General features: G+C 38.2%; 1 protein-coding gene across 7 annotated transcripts in view; it reads left to right on the top strand.

Moving 5' to 3' along the window:
- Nucleotides 1-25,184, top strand: part of ZBBX (zinc finger B-box domain containing) — a 73,654-nt gene extending 48,470 nt beyond the window's left edge. For all 7 annotated transcript variants that reach the window (XR_010071672.1, XR_010071673.1, XR_010071671.1 and 4 more), the window contains 3 exons: nt 17,032-17,200; nt 17,773-19,552; nt 24,556-25,184. The gene's annotated coding sequence lies outside the window, so the exon portion shown is untranslated. The remainder of the gene's footprint in view (nt 1-17,031; nt 17,201-17,772; nt 19,553-24,555) is intronic.
- The last annotated feature ends 2,138 nt before the right edge of the window (nt 25,185-27,322 follow it).

Below are 27,322 nucleotides of genomic sequence, written 5' to 3'. Positions count from 1 at the left end.
TTAAGCAAACTTATATGGTGACTTGCTCCAGATACTGGTATACTGTGCCGGCTGTATCTATGGTAGCCTAACACTAAATGAAACTACTCGTAGGATGTTGGTTTAATGTGCAGTTTGCTATCATTATGTCCTGGTGGGGTTTTTTATTTGTCTTTTTTTACTCTTTGTACAAGTTTTATCACTCCATTGCCCTGTATGTGCCTGATATATTGTGTGTACGCTCTTGGGAGCTTCGGCTACTTGTTTCTTTCCCATGCCCCATCCTTGAGCCTCAAGCACTATCATAATAAATTGATTTAAAAGATTTGACGCTTTTATTGATTATCTCTTCTCCTCCCTTTTGGAACCTGTCCAAGGTTTATTCCATGGGGGGTTTTTTTTGTTGTTTTTTTTTTTTTTTTTCCTATCTGACCTTTTGGCATTTGTGGATCTTAGTTGCTATGTAGTTTACTAGTGAAATCCTAAGGCCCTTCTCAGTGTGTAGCCTCTACTCACTGTTCCTTCATGCTGGGGTTGTTTCTCTTAAGAGATGAGCCCTAGAATATAAATGAGTATAAATCCCCAGAAAGAAGAGGACACAATAATCTTCATAGTGGGAGAGAAGGTGTTGAAGTCTAATGATTAGCTTTAGGCACCTTCTGATAATTTCAAGGAACCAAGAGAAGTTTCTGAGTAATTCAGCTCAGCATCTCCTTCTGGGAGTTGTGTGATCACTTTCCTGTAAAATATAAGCTTTACAATATATATTTGATAGATGTGAATGTTTTTGAAGGACTAATAAGTAGCATTAATATTTACCGAAATTGTTCAGCTGCTTATTTTGTGTTAAAGCTTCGCTATCTGCGATTGTCTTTATAATAACTAATATATGAAGGAACCATGGTTTTGAGAGTCTGTTCTACTTAGCCAAAAGCAATGGAGTCATTTATTGTTGTCTAAGACTACTTCATCTCTGTTTGTCCCTATAAGACTCTAAATCACTGGTGGGGTAAAATCATTTATCATGAATATAAGAATAGAGTCTGCTGTTTCGCTAGCTGGGATAAAATTACCAGACTATTAGTTCTCATGCTTCAGGATATAAATAGATCATTAGATAGGTTCAGTGATTTTTCTTCCTGTACTAGCTAGATCCTTTATGTTTTTTGACAATATTAGATATTTCACTTGAAGCATGTGATATTAGCAAGTGCTGCAGACAAGTTAAAGCTAGTAGGCGTTTCTTGAACCTTCACGCTCCCAGGGCTACTTCATCAATCTCACATTCCTCCCTCCCTCGTTCTTTTTACTGTATCTTCCCACCAGATAAAAAGAAAGAAATTAAAAACGACGACAGATGAAAAAGGATGAAATTGTATACAGTGCATTGAAATTGCAGGCAGGATTCTCTACAGCACTTAATTTTCATACTTTTTTGGTGGAAAAGTCAAAAGTGGTAATTTTGAAGTAAGGATTTTGTTATAGAGGATATAGAATATTAATATAATATAGCAAGAAGAGAAGAAACTAAAAAATAGGAGAGGAAAGAGATGAATAATTTATAAGAAAACACTTCAACTCATTAAAATGGCCTGCCAGTCATGGAAACTTAAGATTTTTCTTGTTCAAGAAGAAAGCAGAACACATGCAAATGAACTTTTAAAAAGCTAATCAAATGAAACTTTTTCCCCTCTTTAAGTCTTCAGAAAGAGAAAAGTGTTAGTAAGATAGTTCAGATTAAAGTTTTTACTACAGTGATATTTACAATACGTACATTTCCTGGAACGGATCACTATGAGTAACTAAAACTGACGTTTAAAAAAGTGACTTCACTCCTTCAGTTTCCAGTGACAGATAAGTGAGTGATTGCAAAGGAATGACGGGCTTTTTTTTTTTTTTTTCTTCTACTCCAAACAGATTTGAATATGTGATCGGGAAGGGTAAGGGAAGAAACGTGGTTTTGCTGTATGCTGCTCCGTTTTAGGAGATGGTGGTCTTTTATGAAGACCTAGGAGGGAGTATTGGTGTAGCTGTTCTGTGTAGCAGTTTCTTTTAAGGCCGAGAGATTGGCCTTCCGCTGGGGTGGTGCTCTGTGTCTTTGCACTCTTCTGTTTTCCCCTTACAGTGTAGTTCCGATGGCGGCAGTAAGTTTCTCCAGGTGTTATCTTTTGCAAGAGACGTGTTGCCACAGAGCTAGAAGAAATGGTGGGGAGATGTGGCAGCTTTGCATAGATGGTTCCTATCTCAGAAAGCCCCAGGATTCAGAGTACTGCAAATCTTGGAACTTTGCAAGCCCAAAGTTTTCTATCTAAATTTACAGAAATCAGGGATTTCCATGGGGCATTCTTTATTTATAGAAAGGGTTTCTTTTTCTGAATAATTTTTAGGTCTTCATCACAAAAACAAAAACTTGAAACAAAACTTTTTTAACTATACATTTTTTTTTTTCCTTCAAATTTTGAAAAATGTCGTTGGTGATTCCTTTGGAATGGAAAACTCTTAAAGGATGGGGAGATGTAAGAGAAAGAGCGTGTAATTTCCCATCTTGCAATTCTAAGTCAATTACTTAAGGTTACCATCCCCGGTTTAGGACAGAGTGAATATAATCAAATTAGCATTTAAAGAAACCAGAGAATGGAGAGTAATGGTGGGGTTTTTTGTTTGTTTGCTTTGTTGTTGGGTTTTTTTTTTCCTGAAATAAACTGTCCCAGCTATTTCAACAGTAGTCCATTGGAATGAAAACTCATTATGACTTTCCACAAAAGAATGAATCAGTCTGCAATCAAAAAATGCAGTGCATCACACCACCATCTAGTGTTAGCTGGGTGAATGCCTGCGTAGTCTGTAGACAAGTTATCGTGTACACATTATTGCAAGTTCTAATAAAAGAACAAAGAACGCTGTAGTGAGGAACAGTAATAACCACATCATCTGATCTACTGTCTTGGGTTATGCAAGCAAAGCAAGCAAGGGAATGTGTTCTATGAAGGACCAAGGCACAAAGACCTTGAACGGAGCAGAGTTAAGGCAGCTAAAAGCAGTGTTTGATTTTGCAGCTCACAGTTTTCTAATGGGTGAGGTTTCAGATTTTTTTATTATTTTTGGTAATTCTTGAAATATTCCGTGAATGCATTTTGCTGATGTGACCCATCGACTTTTACCTTCCCTTAGCACATTTTTTTTCTACTTGCAATATGAAGTGCTGTGATGAAACAGATTAATAAGGCTGCTGTCCTGCAGTAATGCCAAACTATTAATCCTTTTGGCTTTTTTGACTGTTATTTCTAATTTTAAAAATAGTGTGGGTATCTTTTACTGTCTCTGTTGCCATCCAAGTAAATGCAGGGGGAAGTAAACCAAAAGAAGACCCTTCCTGTTTTGAAAAGAAATCTTCCAGCTCTTATTTGATCCATCTTTGCTATTGCAGTTTGCACTCAGCTTCTATCCATCACTTGAACTGGGTTATTTGTGTAACTGCTGTTCCTGGTTTTGCTCTACTCTTAGAGGGTTTTTTTATTTATTCTTGTCTTCCGAATGTTGTTCAAAAATGCCCTGAGGAATCATTCTTGTTGTTGAGATGGATACTTTGAGGATACTCCGTGTTTGTCTGGGTGTTGGACATAGAGCAATCTGATCCCTTATAACTGCTCTGCGGTAGCTTTAAGTGACCTGTTCAGCTCTGGAAGTCTTGGATGTGTCTGCCACGTGCATGCAGACTGTCTCTTGGAGCCACTGCAGTTCTGGCTGTTCAAGAAAGCATGAGACTTAACAGTGAATTCGTGCACATACAGCAAATCCAATGCATCTCCAAAGTGCTGGATTTACTGCACGGTGCAGAGCCGTGCTCTCTTCTGCATATATTTGTGCCCAGGAAATCTCAGACCAGAAATATAACAACCAGTCCTAGAGCTGAAGCTATTTCACTTACACAATGTCTCTTAGCAAATGAAAATACTTTAAAACATAAAACGGTTTATACGTAATTGCCTTCACTAAATATGCTCCTTTGACATAACATTTTTCTAGCTTTTGTGGCTTTGTTTTTCACTAGAGTATAACCGCTGGAAGAGCTAAACTCTTCCCTGTACACAGTCATTTGTTCTACTAGTTTAGAGAAAAATACGTGCAAAGGAGGGATGATAAATTGCAATGGAGACAGGTTTTTGCCTTGTGAATTTTTGACCAGCAAGTTGATGAATACTGACGATTAAAAGAACGATTACAACTATGTTGATTTAGAGTATAGGAAAATCCTGTTCAAGAGCGGAGCAGGTCACGCACAATTGACCTGGAACTATTCTTTGCACATTTAAGTGTGCACAGCCAGTTGGATCCTATTATTTTTCAAAGATATAGGATGTGCATTAACACTTGCTGTTTAGAAGGTGCCTTCAAAATGAATAAACAGCAACAGAAGTTTAATGTGTAACAATACACGATGCATTACCAGGGTCTTAAGTTCCAGCCTTGAGACTGGCAGTCAGCTCAGCTTTGCATGAGATGGGGAGATTAAAATTGTTCTCCGAAAACCAGCCTATGGCTGTCTCTGGGGGATATTGTGACCGTGGTTCATTTTAGCCGTGTGCTTAGGCAACCCAGCTCTCTGCTCTTGGCTCTGTTGTGTGGCACAATGAAACCGTGTCTTGCTGATTTCACACCTTTCAGGCATTACTAACAGGGTACAACATGATTTTATGTACTTTGTTTTCTTATCATACATGTCTTTAACTTGGAATAGAAAGACTCCTCTAAGATCAAAGATTTCTTTAGCTTCTTTACGAGCAGATGATAATTAATTGAAACCTAAATCCAACTCTGCAGTAATTCCAGATAAGCTAAAGACAAAGAAACAACAAAAACCCCTAAGGTACTCTATTTGTTTATCCATTGTCATGGTCTATTTTTAGCTTTAACAATGTTGATGATGTCCATCTTTTGAAAGTTTTTTGGATAATGCCTTACATCCAGCAACACATCTGAGATATATATATTTTTTTTTTCAATGAAGACAGGGGGCTATATTTTTAAATGTGCCATTCACTGTAATCTCTTGCGGTTGTGTGAAGAATTTATTTCCAAAATATGTGTTTGTAAAATATTTTTAAGGCTTACCATAAACTTGCTGTGATAAATGAAAGGCCCTAGACATCAGATTGATATATATGTGTGATGTTTTTATATGCATTTACACATTTTTTTAGCTAGAAATTTTAAGTCTTCTGTGCTGCTCTCTAAAACTTTCATAGATCTTTTATGTAAGAATAGTCAGCCAGATTTTCTTGTGGTTGTTTTTCTAAGCCTCGTTTTTTTGGTGGTTTTTTTTTGTTTTTGTTTTTTTTATTCCTACCAAAGGAAATATCTATCATTGTTACCAAGTATATAGAGGTTCACAAGAAAGCACTGTTCAAATCAAATTCAGAGTTCCTACTCCAGAAGCTGACTGGCTTCAGCAGGGCTCTGTGATGCTGCAAAAATCTTCTTGAACAAAATGGAAATAGGGGAGGAGTCACCTAGTTGGAAAAATTGAGAGTTCGGACACCACCAATTTCTTACAAGAAAGATGGTAGTATCCTTCACTCTTTCACTGCTGGAGGGCACAGAAGAAATCCTGGGTTGCAAATTTTCAGAACTGAAAATTTTGGAGGCTTTGTCTTCCATTGACAGAAGTGGAACAGGTTGTCAAAGAAGGCAACAAAGCCAGTTTAGAGGCACTGGTTGTGGTAATTCACATCCTCCCAACGGTCTCCCAAGGCCATGTACCTTGGTGGTTTGGTAGAGTGGTCTCGTACTGCTCCAGTGTATGACTGAAACCATACTTTGGCCCCAAAGTGATACCACTTCCAACTTTCTTGTTACCTCATTGCTAATATGATCTTACAGCTCTAGAAAAAAACTTGTCACGTCCAACTTTATGTGGCTTTCCTTCATCTTCTGTTGCTGGCAATAGCAACTCTCTCACTGTCTGCAGCTGCGAACTCAGCTTTTGTAATTTCTGATGATATTCTGATAAAAGTGGCATAAGTCATCGCGTTGAGAACTGCATATAAATACATCTTGACAGACGCTGGAGTTTTGGGAAGACTCAGAACTAGATATTCTGAACCTCTTTATGGGTCCTACGCTGACCTAGACCTAGGACCTTGATCCCTAGGTCTCCGGTGTAAATAACCTCTATAAAATGTGGCTGGTTCTACCACTTAGCTATTTTAGCTTCTGCTCTGATTTTTTATGTATTTGGTGTCTTGAGCACTGGATAATATTGTATGTATGTGAAACATTCCAATGTCTCAAGTCAGACCTCTTCAGGCAGACAGAAATTTATTACTTTTTTCACAGGGCGTTTTAAGCTCTGCTGTGCCTGGGCTAAATCACACAGCTAGTGGGATTTTTCGTCCACTTCTCCTCACCTCCCCTCAGATGAAAGGACAGATATACTGCTTTTATTCACAGACTGTGTATGTACTTGTATCGCGCCTTGGCTAACTTTTCCTTTTTCTTGGCTACAGCTCAAGCCCTTGAACTCCTGACACTGTTGTACCTTGCTGGATCCGTTTCAAGATTAAACTGCAGAATGTGTCGGCTTTTCAACAGGAGTAGGCTTTAAGTTTTACTCAGAGAACATGCTAGGAAGATGATTTACCTTCTGCCCTAATTATTTTCCTTCTCAAAACGTTTGTTATCGCAGCAATGGCAGAAATAACAAACGAGCAGCCACCAAATATAAACAGCTGAAGCTGAACAGTCAAAACAAATAGTCTCAGGCTGAACTTTATTGGTCTCAACAATTTAGCAAATACAAATAATGGTTTAAATGTGAAGATAGTAAATGTGGAACTGTGCCCAGTTTGCAAACACAAAGGTAGGCTTCTGTCCACCGCTCTGTTGTCAGGCAGCATTTGCTGGGTGAAAATCTATGTTTTTATCTCATTAGAGACACAGCCTGAGAAAGGATGTAAAGCTGAGACAGGAGGTCTGAGGTTAACTCAGTTTTTGTCCTCTGCCTGGGAACTGCTTGTCCTCTGCCTCGTGAGCGACCTTGGACCGCTGTGCTCTTCTCCTCACCTCCTGCGGGTGGTGGCCAGGCGCTTCTTCCTCCTCAGGAGGAGGCTGGTTCCTGCAGTAGATTTTTGTAAGGGCTGGAAAGGCTCCCCAGATAGCTTAGCCTTGAGGGCCTGCCTTCATTAATGAGTGTCTTTGTTAATATGTCTGCCTTAGTGGCCACACGCAGAGGTCTCCTACTTTTTACTTCAACTACAGTTCGAGAAAGGCTCCTTCTGCAGGTCTTGTGCCTCTCTCCTTGGTCAAAGAGAGGCTTGGACTACATTTGTGTAATAACAGTCCTTTTATATGGCATAACAAGTTTGGAGCGGGGTGAAAATATGTTTTTTTCTAAAAGTGATTTTGGCTTAATAACTACATTTCCAAGTTGTTATAGGTTTTGCACGTCAGACGTTCTGAGGGCTTAGATGAAGCAGTGGTTTAAAAGTCTGAAAGAGACACTCCGAGCACTTTGGCGTTCCATTTCTCCCCTTTTTTTACAGGGAAGTGGCTCTTTCTGCTTTGCTCTATTGGTCTCAGTGCTGTTCATGTGATTTAAAGGTGAGCGAGACAGTGTGCATGACACACACCTGGGTGTTAACGGTACTTTGAATTTGGCCTTTCAACTCCCTCCAGAGGCTTCTCAAGAGAGTCAGAGTTTTGCTTCTCTCTGAGCTAGGACTGCGTTTATGTGGGAATTAGGTGCTTAGATGTTTGGCTTCTGAATGCGTAGATGAACCTATACTTGGGTGCTAATGGAGAACTGCATTGCAAAAGTACCGGTTGTTTTTTTATTGCTTCGAGGCCATCCTTGCTTTGGAGAACAGACGGTCCTGTTTATTTTTGGTATCTGAGGTATAGCATGTTGGATATTGTATGGAATACAGGTAGTCTGGATTTCAGTGTGTCCTACAATGCTAGAAGTCAACACTGATTATTTGTAATCATGGGCCAGACTGGAACTAGAGAATTAGAGGAAAACTGATAAAGAATTAACAAAATTGTCTGTGATAACACCTGGGTTGATAGTGCTAAAGAATTTAGGTTAATAAGATCTGCCTGTTGTTTTACCTAGTTTTAATCCAAATTGTTGTGTGTTTGGTGAATACACTGCTGAGCTTCGCAGTCCCTTCTTCAGGCACCAAAACGGGTTAAGAAACCCCAAGAACATTCTGCTAAATGTATTAGGCCGTATTCATTGATATGCTCTGGCTACTCTGCGATGCTCCGGTGATGCAAAGCAGCCGTAAACCTGGATTAGTGCAGTGGAGCAGTGGGAGACATCGGTAAAGAAACAGGATGACTGGAGTTTGCTGTGATATTTGTTATTCTCTGAGATTCATATCTAACATGTATCAATTGACCAACTTGATAAAATTATAATTTAATGCAGTTCAATTCTCCCAGGAGTCATGAATGTAATAAAATTATGATTTTTTTTTTTTAAGAGACATGGGGGGAGACATAGGGGTAAATCTTCGTCTGTTTTAATTAGTTATTACTCATAGTCTTAAAGGACCTGCCTGAAAGATGAAAATGCCTTCCTCTGTACCTCCATACTTTTGCCCAAACAGAAAGGAGATGAGAGAACAAGAAGGAGCATTTCCTACGTATTCACGGAAAGGAGGAGTAAGGTTTTTTTGATTGTTTAAAAAGTTGTATTCATTTAGAGTCAAAGGGTACAAAGAAAGAAAAGAGTTGGCTCTCAAAGTTTGAGATCAACCTTAAGGTCTGTGATCACCACCTTTGACTAAATTGGGAGGGTAGTAGGAGTACCTCGTCTTGCAGTATTAGACTGTCACAATGCCTACTATAAAATAGTGAGCAGCTGACGTTAAACAGATAGTAAAATGGAAAGCTTTATTTCTAAACTCTTAAAATTATATATGAACCCATTCTAAGAAGAAAACAGAGTATGCATTGCAGGAGAAAGATAAGGCTAGTCTTACTTCTCCCCAGTACAACACAATGTTTTATACCATCATTTTCTCCTTATTATATTTTATTTGCACTCTATTGCAGCATAATGAACTAAATCTTGGGGGACATAAAAGTTCCAGAAATGTCTAATAACCCACTTCTCTTGTGTTAAACATGGTATAAGTTAACTGAGCCAAAGTAGTTAATATTTTGTTTTCTTTATGTCTGTAACTATCAACCCTACTTTTACAGTTAGGCACTGCTTTTATGTCCAAAGAAAAAAAAAACATTAATAGAAGACAGAATTTAATAACTTTAACTACAGAGTAAACACATGACCCCAGTCTCTCTTGCTTTTATTCTTTGACGGCTTTCCAGTACAAAATTGATGCTATCTCAGATGAAACTTCCTGAGCATTAGAATCAAGCTTACAGCGATGAATTTGACAACTTCCCCCATGTCCCACTGGAGCAAATATATGTAGACTCAATGTGTGCGCCCTTCCGCTTTTTTGTTGAGTTTTGGAGAAATACCGAGGTTTTGAATTTGTATAATTTAAAGGTGATCCACGTGGAAATTAAGATTAATTACTTTGTTTCTTATGCTACGTTTATTCTTCTTGACTAACTACTGGGTCAGATTCGATGTTGAGCTCTTCAGAGCTGGGCTTTGAGAAGTGGAGATGTACAATCTAATAGTGTCTGTAGTTTTTTATGTTCATTCTTTTTCTCTTTGTATTCAAAGCATCACTAAGGGCTTGTTTATATGCATTACTGTACCTCTTTAAATTAAGATGTAATTGAAAATCAGTTTCATTAAACTAGTCCAATTGGCTGCGCAGCCACTCTTATTTCATCATAAACTAAGTTTATTCCAGGTTAGTGGAAATCAGCTAGGAACATTGTTAGCTTAAAATGTAATAATCCATTAAATTAGACTAAAATTGAAGACATCCTCACAGGAGTTTGCGCTGGAATATACTCACTTAAATTAGCAAGAGCAAGTTTATGTGTACGCGAGGAATTAGAAATGAAATCAGGCACCTACTTTGATAAATTCCATCGCCTGGGAGCAGTCAATATCTCGGAGGAATCGGCGTGCAGGGAAAGGAGAGTGAGTCCCTTTGCCTGACCAGTGCGAGTGGTCATGGTGTATGTGAGGACTAAATCTTTGTAGGCTGTTTATTTCCCCGCTGCTTTCGGCTTGGTGTAGTCAGTAAACGTGCCGCGGTGGGTTTAACAGCAATGACTTGTAACGCTGGTTCGGACGGCACTGGTCCTGCGCAAAGCAGGGGGTGTATTATTTGTAGCAGGGTGCTTCTCTCCTCGGGGTGAACTGCCTCCTGCGCCTGAATTTGTTCTTTCAACTCCGTAACAGGTGTTACCATTGCATGGCGTTGCATTGGGCGGTGTCGAAGTACCCAGAGGTGCTCCAGACGTTTCCTCCGGATTTTCCCCCCTGACACTTAGCCAGGCTGCAGTCCTGCCTACCCCGTCCTCAGCCAGGCAAGAGCAGCGCTGTGTCTCCTCAGTTCCCGTGCCATTCATTCGAGACCTAGAGCCGGGAAGAAAAGATCATTTCCTTCTGTGGATCAGCTAGTAGATTTTGGTGCTTGATTTTTTCATAGCTCACTCCATCTCTCTCATATTTGCAGATATAATGGGGAGAGTGGATGGAGAGGGAGAGCAATACTAGGAGTGGTGTTTCTGCATGAGGAACAAGCTGTGTTTTGTTGCTGTTCTGCAGGATTTTTAGGAGGGAAATATGCAGGTGCAAAATGGTAAAAATAACCTACGCTCTATATCTGGAAAGTTTATAACACCATCTGTGCTTTGGCACAGCTCTCACAGCAGAGGAATGCTGGGCTGCCTCCCTACTACTGGTGATTTCTCTTACTGAGTTGCCACTTCAAAAAAAAAAAATCTGTCCAGTAATATTTACTGAATTATTGACTAAAATTTTCTTTTGTTACTTGAAATGAATGTGCGAAAGATGATGCGTTTTTAGCGTCTGTACTTTTCGTCTGCCTAATTTAGGTTCACATTATTCTTTCACTTCAGCTGAACTTCTGCAGAGACAAAGAAAGAGGGGCAGAGGAAGGGGCAGCCTCTTTAGCCTCTAATTGAGGTTCCTGCAGCTGATTCGATACTTACAGAGCTCTACACGGTGCCCGACAGTAAAGGATTGCTTTGGGAGCACTGTGGCAGTGATTCCCTTCCCAGCAGGAGGGCTTTCGCCCATTTTAACTTCATTCTTTCCATTGCAAAATTGGAGGGGTGATGGGGAAGGTAGCTGTTCGTATCTTCAGTTGGCATCGCGGAAGCGCTGTCCTCTTAAGAGCACTAATAAAGCCAATCAAAGTAGGTATTATTGTCTTATGCTTACAGCAGGTAATATGCACCAAACCTCCGCGATCATCCCGAGGGCAGCTGCTTGGTGCCAGATTGATATTAAACAAGCAGGAACTAAAGGAAAAACTAAGTGTTTCGTTTGGGTATTTTGTTTTAAATTTCTTATGGTTCCATGTCAACACCAGTGAGGACGCCCAAACAGCTTTTTCCTAAAATTTATTTTTTTTTTTTCCTGTGAAAAAACAGAAGAGCCATTTAGGCTTCGGTCACTCCCATTGCTTATGTGCCGAGCGTGGTTTGCATCAGAATAGGTATTTTTCCTTTTTTACCTATAAATTCATTTGCATAATATTCATCAGTATGCAAGTTGGGGCCTGACTTGTACTGGTGGAAGGATTCCTGATATGTGAAAAGATACCTCAGGTGTTTGGTTTATCGTTCAGGCAATAAGTACATGAAGGTACAGTTTGTTAATTTTATAGTATACACCATGTCAGTTCCACAATCTTTATCATATGTAGGAAGGGCTTTATGAAATTTGTACCTTGAAGGAGTATTACTTGGTCATCAGCAACACTGAAGTATTGGAATAAGAGACTTCTTTTAAAATACAAAAAGAAACCAGTAGCAATTTCAAGATGAAATTGAATCAAGGTTCTTCATGCACAAACTCGCAAACTTTGTGAATACGTCAGTGTATGCTCCTACATTTTATATCTCCCAGCTGTCTTAAAAAAATAAGCATTAAAAAACAAAACAAAACAAACCACAAACAAACCATTTCCCATATAGTTCATGGCAGGTTCTGGAAAAGGGAACCTTGAATCTAGCAGTTTCTGAATTCCTGTAGGATTTTGTCTGAGGTGAGCTAAAGCATGTCGTGGGCAAGAGAGTAGATCTACAAGGATCCACCGGCTTGGTTGGAAAGCAAATATGATGAAGGTGGGATCCCGAATGACTCCGTTTGCCTGAGAGGCTTACTGTGGGCAAAATGTTTGCTAGGAATGGTTTGGTGGGTTTAATATTCCTAAATCATTATTTACAAAGGAAAGCCAAATTGATTTTGTGCTTAAATTGCCCGAAGAATAAATGATGTGTTAGGTTGAGTTTTGGAACTTTTGTGAACTTTGAATAAATTGTAGCTGGAAATCCAGATATTTTTTTTTATTTTATTTTTAAGAAATGGGAGTTTACTGACAGACTGCCTGCTGTTTCATTGACTTCTTTCGCTTTTAATTTTAAAACGTAGCTAGCTCTCAAATGTCCACAGCTCCTCAAGGAGAATGTACGTTGGTGTTATATATCTCTAGGTGCCTATATTATTTTAGGGAGGCCTTAGTGAGCTAAACTGTTTTTTACTGATCAGTTGTGTGCAGCTTTTGAATTTTTATTTATTGTTTTTGTGGACCTTCAATGTATTTTGAGCTGCTAGACAGAAAAGATGATATCTTTGTGTATTCTCCCTTGTAGGCACCGATTCTGAAAACCTGTAAGTGTTGTCTTAAAACAATAGCTTGTGTGCAGGAGGCGAGCAAGCACTGGCTTGTGTAGAAGCTATTAAGGACATGTCTTAAGGTAGAGAAACTATAACATTGCGTACATATACTTGATTAGATAGTGTATTTGAAGTTGCTGTAGCTTGTATGTATGTATATATTTTGGTATGAAGATTGCTAGCCACACAAGAACAAAAACATATATTGTGTTCAGTAGTGTGATCGCTATCAAATTATAGATTATATTATATATTATTATCACTTGTTGAGTCCCAGTTCACATGATTCCTATTTGTATGTAAAAAAAAGAAAAAGAAAAGTGGAGTGCAAGGTTCTGAATGCTTTGAAAGTGAGATTGACTTGGCACTGTAGCCCGGGCCCTCGTATTTGAGCCTTTAAGTGATGCACTTACTTAGTGCTTTTGTGTGGACGTTCATTTGTTTCTGAGAGAGGCAAGACAAACTCAGAATGTACAAGCACTGTGGACTGACTGCTGCTCTTTACGTGATGTAATCCTGGGAACACCATAAACAAGTGCAAGCAGGGTTTTGGTTCTTACTTCAAAAGATAAAAAAAAAAAAAAATTGCTTTTTTTTTTTCCCCCCTTCTGATTTTCTCGCTGCTGAAGACAATAGGGAAATATGTGGCAGGACAGATTATCCAGAACAGTTTGTTCTTTCTACTTCTTTATTTCATTTTTCTACAATGTGCTGTAAAAAACACAAAGTACCATTCCTGCCTCAGAACGCAGAAGGCCGTGAAACTAATGTCGTGAGGAAGCAGGGAAACCATAGGCTGTGGTTCTCTCGGGGATTACAAAGTGAGACCTGAACTTGAAATCCTCACATAAAGGAGATGTGCTTCATGGCACATTTAAACTTCTGGTAGTTTAACCCTCTCCCTACCACAACACAAGAAATTCCTTGGCTACTTAATAGAGCAGCAAGTAATACAGGACAGTCTTGGCACCAGTCAAATGTTTTGATTTGGTACTGAATTTTTCCTCATATTGTTTAGATTTTGGGACATTGAATTTAAAGAACCATTTCTTTTGAAAAACAACAATATGTGCTTATCACTGTTTTGCTGCTAAAGGATCAAACGCTGATTTAATTCTAGAGCCCATGAATCTAACTTACTCTTGCTTGACTTTGCAGCAGTCTTACAGAATTTTTTCTTAATAAAGGTGTTCTGTATCTATTTTACATTTCCTCATTAACATTGTCTGTATTTGTTTTTTTCCATCTTGTGTGAGAACTGTTTAGACCTGGTAGACTTTGTAGATAAAAAAAAAAAATTGGATAAAATCCTGTTCTGTGGTGTCCCCTTCCTTGGACCTCTGTGGAAGTAACATGAAAATAGAATCATGGGATCGTACACTGTGACCCTTCATGAGACTAAGTGACCAGAACATCTCCGAGATATCTTTTTATGAATTTTTGCATACAGTGTTCTCTGTTGTCTAAACATCTTTGCACATTTGTAATGCTAATAAGGGGACATGATGGATGAAATTGAAATATGCTGCAGTTTTCCATCTCTGTTCAGTCAGTCTAATTCTATTAGGAAATCTGTGGCTAATTCTACGTTGCCTCAGAGAGGTAATACGGCTTGCAGAAGAGAGTGAACTTTTAGAACTACTGGAAAGTGTCATGGACCCAAAGCTGTAAGGTTTTTCTGTTTTGTTTTATAAAATGTTTAAAGCCAGACAGATACCTCAGAGGTCTGGGCTACTTGTTCACCTGGAGTGTATGACTTGGCTGGCTCTAAACCAATTCATCTAGTCAAAAGCTAGTCTTGGATTATATTTTCATATTTCAGTTAGACATTAGTGCTGTTTGGTAAGGTTTTATTGGTGCATGACAGGCGATAAAGAAAAACTCCACTTTCCACAAACACAGGAACTAGAAAGACTGCCTCTGCCTGTTGAATGACACATCAGGCTGGAGGGAGGAATAGATTCTGTCTGGATGTGTCACTGGATAACCAGCTGGGAAACACCACCAGTATTGTAGGATAGAAACAGTTTCAAATGAATTGAAAGGTAATCAGCGTTTTTTGGGTTTTTTTCTCCTTTTTTCCCCTGTTTCTTCTTTTACATGGTTTCTTAGAGAATGAATTTCACTAAACGATTCATTTTTGACCTTAATGAAGAACCATCGAAATTCCTAGTGTCACCATTTCTAGAGAATTTTACTTGTAAAGGACTGTTGTTCTCATCTCTGATGAGTATGTTCTGGCACAAATTCGTTTTCATCTTTGCACTGCAAGACTGTGGAGAAGCAGCTCTGCTGTAATTTGAAGGTGTTGCCAGAAAATGGTAGGCTTTTACTATGGGTCTTGCACTTTTAAATTCTGGGTATTTGGAGACTGACGGAAAGCCAAATTACAGTCAGCTCGCCTTTCACTGAACGCCTCAATCACTCCAGAAAATGGAACTGCTTAAGGAAAGCTTCAGAATTAGAATTCCATTATTATTATTATGGACTTGCATCTCCATTGTGATCAACTGTCTTCTGTTGAATGTACGTAGCCATTTGCTTTGTTTCTGTGCTTTATCAGGAACGAATGCAGGTGTGTTCAAAGTATGGTATGGGTGACCACATCATGTAGTAACATTTGCATGATGTAGGTGTAAGCCTCTCATTTTTGTAGCTGAGTTATTTTCAATTAGAGATTTCCTTTCCTTAGAAACATTATGCCCATGTGGTTATTATGAATGCTTAATAGAAATCATAGTAATTTAAAGATATTGTCAGCCAGACTGTTCCCATTTACCATCCAAGCTGGAGGTAGTGTGCTGTTTGTTTTGCAGAGTTCAACAGCTGTCTTAAGATCTTGTCCTACTGTGTATTTTTTTTTTTAATCAAGTGTGCATTTTAAGACTTCTACTTGTCAAGGTTTGTCTTTGTTGCTATTCTGGTTAAGTTGTTTATTTTTGCAAAATAGCTGATACCTGGTTGATTTATTAGATGTGCGGTCAGCTCAGCTGCTTATCCTATTAACTAGTCATGTCTTAAATTTATTTGACGGTGTTAAAAGTGGGAAAATGGAAGCGATTCCATCCATTCACGTCAATTTCTACAGTAGCAAGAGCTGAACTGGGGCTTACAGGATAATTTTTGTCCCCTCAATATGAAAATGTCATCCTGTCATGCAGGTGAGCTTTAAGAATTCAGACATCTCTGGGCAGTGCTAGTGTACGCGTGGGCAGGTAGTAAATAAAGGCAGGTCTGAGTTATTTGGTTAAAGCGAGAACTGCGTTGAGGTACTAGCAGATGTACCCAGTTGTGGGTATAACATGAAAAAAACCCTTAATGTAACTTAGTCAAAACAAGGAATTCGGGTTTTGCCGAGCCCTACAAGCAGTAATGAAGAGAAAAACCCAGTCCCTTACGCTAGAGGCGAACTCTGAACCGGCTGCCAGAGCCACACGCTGGAAGGGTTTAGTGCCAAGCTGCTTACGCTGAACTGAAAAATCTCCAGTAGTTGCCTGGGCTGTCTTAGAGCATGTCGTTAAACCTCTCCTTATTGAGCAAATAACAGCTGAACATGCACTAGAAAATGCTAATTGGGCACTGCATTGCTATGGTTTGAGCTGCAGAGAGACATCAATAAGATAAGCCAAACCAAGTGAATTATATTACTAGACTCCACAGTTCAATCAGGACAATTGGCATCTTTTTTATTAGAAAATTTGGCTGAATCAATGAAACAGGCAGTTCAATCAACAGATTATGAATCTCAATTCCCAAGGTATATGGAAAAGCAACTACTGCTTCAATGTATGCGATCTGATCGTGAAAGTATAGAAACATTTATTGAACCAGTAAAGTATGTACTTGAAAATGGAACGACTTCTGTCTTAAATGGTATCTCGTAACATGAGGTTCAATAAAACACTTATGCTGTACGAATCCTAATGATGATTGTGTATCTCTGAGCTGTTTTCTAGCTGGTTTATGTTCTCAAGTTGGTGCAGACAACTATACAGAAAAACACCGAAGACTATCATTTAAGTAAATATGTTTTCATCACAGCATGATAAATGAAATCCTTTTGAAGATACTTTGTACTTGAATACTTTTAAAGGGCAAGAAGGTCTTATCCACAATTTTAGAAGAGTGTGAGGCTGGACATGATAAGATGTGATTTCATTTATATTGAATTTGTATTATATATTTATTTTGTATATATAGATTTAATTTGTAATGTATATTTATTTTGTACATCGTATTAACTTCAGATTTAATTTGGTCAAGAAGCAAGGAAGACAAGTATCGCAAACTTCTTCAGTTTGATGCCTGTGTTAGCAGCTGGGAGGCAGAGTTCTCTGATGGGACTTGCAACTGTCAGTCTTAAGATGTAGCTCTTCTCCGTTCTGCTGGTTATGGCATGTTTTGTGAAATCTCTTGGTAAGTTCCTTCTCTGTTCCTCCCCTTCTGTTTTTTCACGATCTTTTGGCGTTTCTGGCCTTGATTGCAGGACTTTTTTGCGTGTGCGTGTGACATACAGGTGGAATTGTCATATGAATAATTATTTATTGCTTAAATGTGAGTTATTACAAACAGTTGTTCCATAACTGAGTGTTCATTGTACTATCTAAAGCTTCCATCTTTATCAGTGGTACTTGGAATGGTTTCTCCATGGCATTTTACAGTACGTTCACTGATCAGAAGGATTTTTAGATGACTAAAGCCTTCCCATACAGTTTGTGCAGTTGTGCACTGTTAAGCCATGCTACCAAATTGGTGAAGTATTCAGTTTATTTTTTACAGGAGTTGAATACAAACAATTTTCACTTGTGAACGGGATTTCTTCTTACTCTGTTTTTTTTTTTTTTACATAGCAGAAATTTTTTCTAGACTTCTTATACCCGTATCATAATTGTAGTGAAAAAGATATGGAATTACCTGGAAAGAATTAATGACAAAATAAATTTAAATAATAGCCACAATTGTTCATATTTCTTCTTGTTTCTGTATAGGAGCTGAAAACTGCAACTTTTAAATATGCATCTAAAGATGTCCATTGCTAATTTTATCATGTGTAAGATGGACTGAGAAAATCAACAAGCAGTTGGGCTGTACAGTCTCTCTCTCATTAATACATTTTGTCTCCTGGGATGGTTTACCCAGAGGATGTATCAAGATAAGTGTTGCAATATATTTACATTGACAAGAAAACTCTGTTAAGAAAACGACTTTATTTGTGTGTATATATATATACACACACAGACTTAAAAAATACATGTGCATAAAAATAGTAAAATGTATATGCTGGTTTGAATTGGTGACATATGTTAGGATTGTACATGTGTATCTATAAGGGGTGTGTGTGTGTCTGTTGAAATATATATTACTTCTGAAAAGCTTTAAAAAGCTACTTCTTACCTCTCATTCTTACCTCAATTCCCAGTATGCCTCTTCAATCTCAGTGTTTTAGTTTCTTGCCTGTTAACTTAATTTTCTATGTATCAGAGACTTCTGCATTCTGGCAAAATAGTAGGCAAAGCAATGAAACTCCATAAACACCACCGTTTCCCGTATCCTAATATTTTAAAAAATTATCTCCTGCAGTATAGTGCCAGATTGAGATTGGGATTAATTCTCGTGGTAAATGCATCCTAAAAAAACCCAGAGAGTAACCATGAATAAACAATTTTTTGAAAGTAATGTCTATGTAAATTATGATTCCTCACCTCGGCAGGTCCCTGCTCTGTTACTTTTTTGTTAGAGAAGCTATTTTTAACAGGTTTTAATTTCCTATAATTTGCCACTTCCCGGTAAGTCTATGAAGTACACAAGAACAGACATATAGGAGGATTTTTCTGTCTCGTCCAATGGAGTTCCTAATTCAGATATGGACGGGAAGTAAAGATGTATGGTGTGTTTGACTGTTATTAAGTCTTATTTTCTGGCATTTTTTGGGAAGCAGAGATCACCCAAGATCTCAGTCCCTCACCTTCTCAAGCTTAGGAGGAGAGGGAAAGGAAGTGCACATCATGAAAACAATCAACAAATAGCACTCTCAATGTCTCAGCAAAACATTCTCTTAATAGCATGATTGTTAATAAATTATGAGAATTGTTGGGGGGTTTTATATTTTAGACTTCCCGTTCCAAGGGGAGCTGGAAATCCTCATTTTGAATTGAACAAGAAAGTTTTATGCAGTGTGGCTGAGGGTCCAGTTTCTCATAAGCTTGCATACCTACCTCCGGTTGTGGTTGCCACTTTGAAACGGATACAGGGCTGAGGGATATCTTTGCTGAGGAGTTGCAATGAATATCCGTAGAAATTTAATCCTCCGTTAATATTGGATTTTGAAAATGGCTCTAGAAATAGATTCAAAATTAAAGGTAATATCATTCCGAAAGCTCAAACATTGAGAGCCACTCTTTAGATGTGGCCATAAATTCAGTATTCAAATCAGTTTCATACTGTTATTGCTGTTTCTAGGTGAAAGACTATAATAGCAAAAAATAGGGAATTATTCAAATCTTTAAGATTGCTAAATATTTATCCTAGAGACAAACTTGTCATTAAACTGAAAGCTAAACATTTTAAATGTGCTGCTAGATGTTGAAGTAAGCGTTGAAGTAGTTGGTTTGCTCACTTCTGCCATTGTCTGCTCTTTTAGAATCCTGCTCGTTGGAAGAGTGGGGGTGAATTAAAATAGGAATAACTTAGCTCCGCAGTATTTTGTTCCTTACTGTTCAGTGGCTTTGCTGCTTACCATTGTGGAGATCAACTATACCCCTGGTTCAGGTAGGCGCAACTTGTTAAAGTTAGTGATAGTTGTGACTGGCACCAGAAATGGATTAAAATTCCTGTGCTAAGGGTCTTTAAGTTAAAGATTACTACTCAAGTTATCTGCTGAAGGAAGTTATTTATTACAAGCGGGAACAGAACCATGTTCTTGAAGTTGTTATTTTAAGCAGTAGGAAACTGTGTTGAAATGTTTTTAAAGAACTTTCTCACGTTACCATTTATCCTTGTATTGCACATTAGAATACACGTTTCTGTTAATTCAAGTTGTATTTTAATAGTCCTCTTATCTGAATGAACTTTGAGATGACAGTTACATTTTCAAAACTGATTATATACTCCAGTCTTTTGTTCCTTTACTCCCAGAACCAGCAACGGGTGTTCTCTTTGGGAAGGATGATTTTCCAGCCTTTACTCTAATAGTTCAGTCTTCTCCATTTGTCTCCTTTTCACTCATTTCCTGTGTAGTTCTAAATCTTATCCATCCTTTAAAGTTCAGTGCGAGTTCCTGAAAACTTTTTCTGCAACTTTAGAGTTGTATCCTCAAAGAGTTTTCTCCCACAGACTTCTCCTCAGGTTTTCCTACTTTGCTTTCCTTTTTCTGCTCTATTCTTCCTCTTTTCCATTTTATCCTCCTACCTTTGAGCTGAGCAGCAAATATCCTTATGATATTTACAGGAGAAGTAATATTTGGACAGTTCTTTGTTTGGTATTTCCATTGGAAATATCACAAGCAGTCATGTTTCCATGATATTTCCATTGACATTAACTTCAGAACGACTTCCTTTAATCAGGCTTAGGGGGGAAGAAGCTTCATATTCATTGCCAGCTTTGTGTGTTTGCTCTCTCTCTTGTAAAATAATTTGGTAAATGAACGGGGAGGAAAAGATCACAATCAGTTGGTTTGTCTTTATTCAGATTGAAAACTAAAGCAAACGTAACTTCTGCAGCTACATAATGTTCATGTACAGGAAGAATATGTTGAAGTGATTTAAATATTTATATCTATAAAAGCTTAAGCTGCTGAAAGAATACATTAAAGAGAAGACATATGCTAAGGTTTGAAAACTAACAAATTATTTCATTTACCAAGAAATTTTAATTGTTGTCCAGATATGAGATGCCTTATTTTAAGGGCTGACTTGTATAGGTTAATTATTCAGAGCTTTCTGAATAATTAGACTATTTCATTTGGGGAAAGCAAAAATCATTAGTTATAATTTAAAATTTTATTCATAGATCTGTATTGTACTACGAGGGCATTTTTTTTTTGTTTGTCTTAATAAAAAGGTGTATGAAATCGGAATTGTTAGATGGGCAGAAATGGAAAAGACGCAGTAGAAATCTTCCATGACCCATGCTGTTTTCGCTTCAGTTACAGGAAAATGCTGACGTTGTTATCCAGCTGTGTGCTGATCAGTGTAGTTCCCCAAACATCAGTCTCCTTGAACATACAGCTCCTGATTTTTGCCGCCTCATACTCCGCATTTATTGAGCTTGGTATTTGTGGACTTTTCTACCTGTGGTCCTTAAACATACTTCTGAGTCAAAACCCCACGATGTAACCACAGGTTGCATTTACCAGAGTCTCTTATAGTCAGGTCATTTCATGACAGCAGGTAATGGTAAAAATAAGGTGGAGAAATATCTGGGAACCTGTTACAGCTGGTAGCACTTAATTTTATTGATGGTAATCAACTTATGCCATAAATTCAACTAATACAAGGTATGTCATGGTATTCTGAATGAGAATTCTACTTTAAAAAAAAAAAAAGAAACAAAACGCCCACTTGAAATAAAATGTTGAATTTAATGGTGAGAAAGTTATCTTGTATTAGGACAAAATATTAGTTTTAATTCTGCAGAAAAATTAAATAGATTGTATTGGACAAGAAATGAGAGTAATTAACTTCTGCATTTAAAACGTACAGCTGCAGTGCACGATGCCTGGAAGAATGGTTTTGTGGAGTTAGTCAGGAGACCAGCGTTCTGTTCTTGGCATTTTCACAAAATTGCTGAATTTCTGTCAGTCAGTCATTTAATCTCTATAGTTAAGTAAAATAACTTCTCTACTTCACGGGGAATATGAAATGAATATTAAATTAATGATTGTGGGGTGCCAGGAGTAATGTTGGCTGTACAAATGTTTAGCTAAATCAATGCTTTAGGATGCACATTTGCATAAAACCATACTAGAAAATTAGTTAGAGTCAGCCGTGCAGCCTGTTTTAGACTCTGGGTAATATTTTACCTTAATTTGCACCTGGCAGGAGTTATAGGCACAAATGGATTGGAAGTTGGCTGAAATATCGCCCAGTTTAAATAGAAGATGCATCTTCTCATAGCAGGTGCTCAGGCAGATCCCAGTGAATCGGAATACTGAGCTATACAGTCAATTTGAAGTTCCTCAGATTCTTCTCATTGACTTTGTCGGGTTTTTGGTTGCTTGTTTGGGAATACTAGTGTCCTCTGATGAATACTAGTGTCCTCTGTCCTCTAGCTAACAACATAACCCTATTTTTTCCCCCAGCATCCTGAAATATGAATTCAATATGGTGGAGAAAAAAATAGAATAGAAAGGAAGATTAAAGTATCTTGCGGTATTGAAACTCTGAGGTCTTTTGCAGGACAGGAGTTCCAAGGTGGTGGTGGTGTTGTTTTGTTTTTGGTTTTTTTTTTTTTTAAGCAGCTTTGGAATTTTGCTTTGACTTTTACGTAGTATTTTTGAAGCTCCTTAGAATCCTCAGAAATCCAACAGTTCACATGAATACCTAGCCATTGCAAGGAATGTCTGAGGGAGGCTGCTACGGAGCAGGAACGCTGTTTTTCCAGAGTGTAGTTAGGAAAATGTCATTAGATAAGTGAGAAGATGAGGATCTTTTTGAAGCCTAAGATGAGGATCTTTTTGAAGCTCCTACTAAGGAGCTGTGAAAGCTTTGGCTGAAGATCCTTCTGACTCTGAGATGCTTCTGCCTCTTTAGCAAACTTACTTTGCATCTTTTTATGCAAAACATGGTGTCTTTACATTAACATTCTGCAATGTTCTGATATGCTTTTAAATCAATTTTTTAATGAGAAGATAATTATGTTCCTATACATTTAATGTGACAGATCCGACTGAAGTTGGCTAGCGGTTCCAAAAATTCCTTAGGAACCTGCATGCAACCCGCAGTCCTCCTTTTGTGAGAAAAGCCATCCGTATTATTAGCTCAGATGATTTTATGTTTATTTTTTCTTCTTGTTAATTCAGCCGCCCTTAATGATGAAATAAGCCCCCATATTTGCTCTTCAAGATGCGTTGCAGCGTCTTACCTGCTTCTTGCCTGTCAGCTGTCTTTCAGGCTTGTTTTTTTAATGTTGCCATTAACCAGTGTGTTGAACGGTGAGAAATTATAAATCTGTGAATCAATTTTCAGGTAATCTTTCCTGAGCGCTTTATTGGCAGCATAATATGATTCAGAATCAGAAAAACCCTGTGAAAGTCATAGGTGATGGGAACCATGTTTATTCATCAGAAACACAAATGTCAGCAGCAGGAGGACTATTTTAAACACTCCATCTCTCTTGACAAAGTTGTGACAGCCATGCCAGGTTCATGAAACCTGTAAACTCACAGGACAGCTTAATTAAAGACCAAGAAGATTTGTATTTGAGAGGAAGAAAAAGTAGTGACTGATCCAACTGAAAATCAGAGGTGTGGATAAGCTGAATATAATGCTTTGACAAGGTACTCTGAATTTAGTCCTTTATTTTTTTCTTAACCCTTGCAGTCTTCTGTCAATCACTTCTCCACCTTGTACTTCTGCACACAAGAACGAGATTTTCATGTAGTTTGATTTCTGTTTAACACATCTGCAAACAGACAGTGTTGCTACAGTACAATTCTTCCCTTGGGATTAACTCCAATAAAACTGAAGAGATCAAGGTCATCTAAAGAGCTTGTGCTCTCCCTTTGGAGGTACTTTGTAGACTACTATCATAAATTTTAAACTTCTGACTGGAAGGATGCCCAGCTTGAGGATCACTCAAGTCTTTGAGTGATCAGATTAGTTTACGTTAGAATTTCTTTTCACCAAAAAAAAAAAAAAGTGCTGGAAGCTGTAATTTAGGCATTTGTTTAATTAAAACGGTATTTCAGTGAATACTTTTTTTTTCCAGAAAAATGAAGAAATGACAAAAATAAAATCATATAAGATGTAACTTAAGAAGGAGGAAAAAAAAATAATAATCTAGCACAGCAGTGTAACAGGATTTCCTTATCAATCCCTTTCCAGATGCAGGAACTGTCATTTAGGCCATGCCAGTGACTGGTCTCATGCCAACCTAATACAAGTTGGTTCCACTTGTCACCCTTTCAATTTCCCAGCTGGACTCAGTTTTAAAGGGCATATTAGCATTATCACAGTAATCTTTAAGATGTGGATTGGTTTTACTTTTAAATCTGTTTTGTTTCTAAGTCATATTAGTGGAAAAAATAATGAAATGCTGGAAAGATAAAAGGAGTATTATTATTTTTGTACAGTATCGGAACTTGTGCTCCCAACGCATTCTCTTCTTCTTTCAAAAGAACGTGGAATGTCTTGTCCAACACGTGATGGTAGAAAGCACTTGCTTTCTACCGTGCTGGAGAATCCGGTTTGCAGTCAGAAATTCAAGTAATATATATCCCCGGTTATTAAAATAATATTAATTCAGTTATCTGAAAAATGTCATTCCCTATTTTATTTTTTTTCAAAATTTTACACTCTGGAATAGTGGAAAATAATGAAAATTGAAAAGCAATGGCTGTCTAAATACTCTTAAGAAAAGAAAATGAGTTTATATAAATACCTAAGTAACAGAAGGTATCCTCTGCTTTTCCACTATCCTGTCTCTTTTATAAATTCTGTCTAAAATTAATTTTGTTAGGCTTTTTGTACTACCTTTTTGAAATTGCAGTGTCGGGGAGGTCTTGTTGGTAGTGAGGTTCCATTCAGGTAATATATTTGCTCTTCTTTCTTCAGTTCTTACTGAGATAATGAACGGGAATCTTTTGCTTACCCAGAGGCGTTATTAGAGGTATTATTCACAAATATCAAGGCTTGAAGTGTAAAAGAGAAACTGAAAATAACACCGGAGACAGGAAGTCGCATTTGAAAAGAAATGTTGAAGGGAGAAGACAACCATCAGGAAAATTGCTACTGCCAGAGCGGTTCAGTGGAAGGATGCTCTGTGAATGCCGCTAGAAAGGAGTGATGTCCCCCGTTTGTTCTCTCCGATAAGGTGGATGAGATGATGTTTAAACTAAAGGCTGCTGGAGGAGTGGGTGTAACGAGGTGGAGGTTACACTGGGGTGAGAAATACAACTTTTAATTGCGGCAAAGTAGCCCCATGAAAGTCAGCAGTCGAATAAAAGTTGGAAGGGAAGAAAAGCACCTGCCTCCAGTTAAACAGACGCCGATAAAAAGTAAACCTGCTACAGTCTGTGCTCTGTGCGTTCCTCTGAAGTGCTGGAATGCGGGGAAAATCACAGCCCAAAGGGTTCACTCATCCTCAGTCGGTCTTGCCCTTGTAAATATGGAGGAAACAGTTGAATTCCACAGAAACTGCTGGAAAACTGGATTTAATTTCTGTCATTATTTGGGGTTCTATGTTTTAGTCCGTTCTGTATTGGAGTTAATGTTATAAATACAAGACTTTAATCTTTCCTGCCTCTTCTGTCATTTCCCCTTTCTTTTATTCTTTTTTTCCCCTTGTATCAAAATGTTCTGTTCCCACCCCTTATAAAATATCCTCTTCTGCTAATTATTTTATAGCTGAATAGGCTCCCGGGCTAGCTGACAATGCAGCTCCATGAAGTCTTTCCCCTGCGCGGTGCAGGATGGTGAGAAGTAGTTGGGAAGGGAGGAGGATGCTGACCTCTCCAGCCGATGCAGGTGGTATTGCTGCTCCATTTCCAACCACAGACTCACCCTCCCACAGCTTCCCTTCAGGCGTTCCCTTCTTCCCCTCCTCTGGGCATCAATCGCTGATTCTTTCTGAAAGCGGTGCTTTTCTTGGCAAGAAAACAGCTCATTGCTTTCTCTATTTTAACCTTTCCTGTCACTTTCCAGATCATTTAATGGTGTTGAATTCTATTTCATCTGTCTATCCACGTATGAAATTATCTAGCTAAAGGGTGCTATTTTTTCTACTCTGTTGTATCATTATACTTTACCAATAAGTACCTTGAATTCAGCAGAATTTTGCCAGTAAGATACTAGGGCTAGTGAATATTGGTGGTATTTAGTCTTATTTTCACTTGACTAAATGTAAAGAAACTGAATTCCTAGAAAACGGATAGGAAATCTGCTGGTTATCTCTACAGTATTGATTGGCATCTGATCAAAAATATTCAACTTCAATTACTATTACTTCTAAAAGCTTTTTTTTTTAAAAATTTTCAGTTTTCCCCTCCAAGAAGTATGAGAAATGTGAAATTAAGATTAATAGAATTATAGAGGTGCTTGATAAAAATATTACACGGTTACTCATTATTAAAGTTACAGGTGCAAATTCTGTTCCCATCAAAGATTATGCTTCAGCTTAATTAATTTTAATTTATGGAGTGTGCTGGATGGTACTGCTTGAGTGGGCATATGTTTGCTTAGCAGTATTACCTCCTAATGCCCCTCTGGAAGATGATGATCTGAACGGTTTTGCATTGTCACACACAACTTTTCCAGGCAATACTGGCAAAATTAATTTCAAAGCGCTAGTCACTTTAATCTGAAGGCACTCTTCTGTTTTTTGAGCAACCGTATTAACCTGCCTCAAAGACAAAAATCAGCGTATCTGTTATCGTATTTGAGCAATGCACTATGAGTATGTGCCAGTAGTTTCCACAGAGTCAATTTCATATTGCCTTGATTGCATTTGAATGCGACTTGTTCTCCTGAGAGCCTGCTTGGATTAGTTTTATGATAATTCTCATATCTTACACCTAGCCTATGAAAGGTGAAATTCCCCGTCGCTGGGCAGGTTGATGCACCCTGTATTTCCAGGAGAGAGCTCCTGTTCATTAAGTTGCACACAAACCACTGTACTGGGAGCAAGCCTTTTTTCCTCAGCTCAGCCCTGCAGTACATGATCATTAATTTCATGGAATATCTTACCAAAGTAACCATCAGTCCTCTGTATCAGGCAGCAGAATCTAGTTTTGTCTGCAGCTTTCATGTTTCCGATCCCTATCACATTACTCAGCACATAAGCTTTCCTTTATGTTCTGGAGCCATATGTGATCCTCTTTATTTCTCCTTAGCTTTCAGAAGGATTTCTTCTAGATGTGGGGCAATACGACATGAGACTGAACTGAGCTGTGTTACGGACTGCGGAGCAGGAGAACACTTGAGGGGTGCGTGGGTGGGGAAAGGAGACACGTGCGTGCTGGTTCTGAGCATTACTGTACCTCCCTCTAGCTCCTGAGATGTGTGGAGCGTTGCCCATAGCAGATGATAATAGACTGAGCATTTGGCTCGATAGAGGTGCCTGCTTTCTTGAGAAGTGCTGGGGGTTGTTGCTTTGCTCTCTTCAACTACAGTTTAAATGTGGCAGTGCTGCCCTCTGGGCAGAAGCTTGGAGATTGCTGCAGTGATTTTGCGTTGGGGGTCAAAAAGAGAGGAATGGCTCCATCTCTCTTGAGGTGCCCACTTTTATGTGCACACTGGATGAGTGACTTTCTTTTTATTGTTATTTTAATGTTTATTCTTCTATTTGCTTTCTCGTTACAATAATGAACAATTAATAGTAATA

This window comes from Chroicocephalus ridibundus, chromosome 6 (genome assembly GCF_963924245.1).
Source record: "Chroicocephalus ridibundus chromosome 6, bChrRid1.1, whole genome shotgun sequence".
Taxonomy (NCBI): Eukaryota; Metazoa; Chordata; class Aves; order Charadriiformes; family Laridae; genus Chroicocephalus; species Chroicocephalus ridibundus.
The sequence above is the reverse complement of the archived record's forward strand: the minus strand, read 5'-3'. Positions and strand labels throughout refer to the sequence as shown.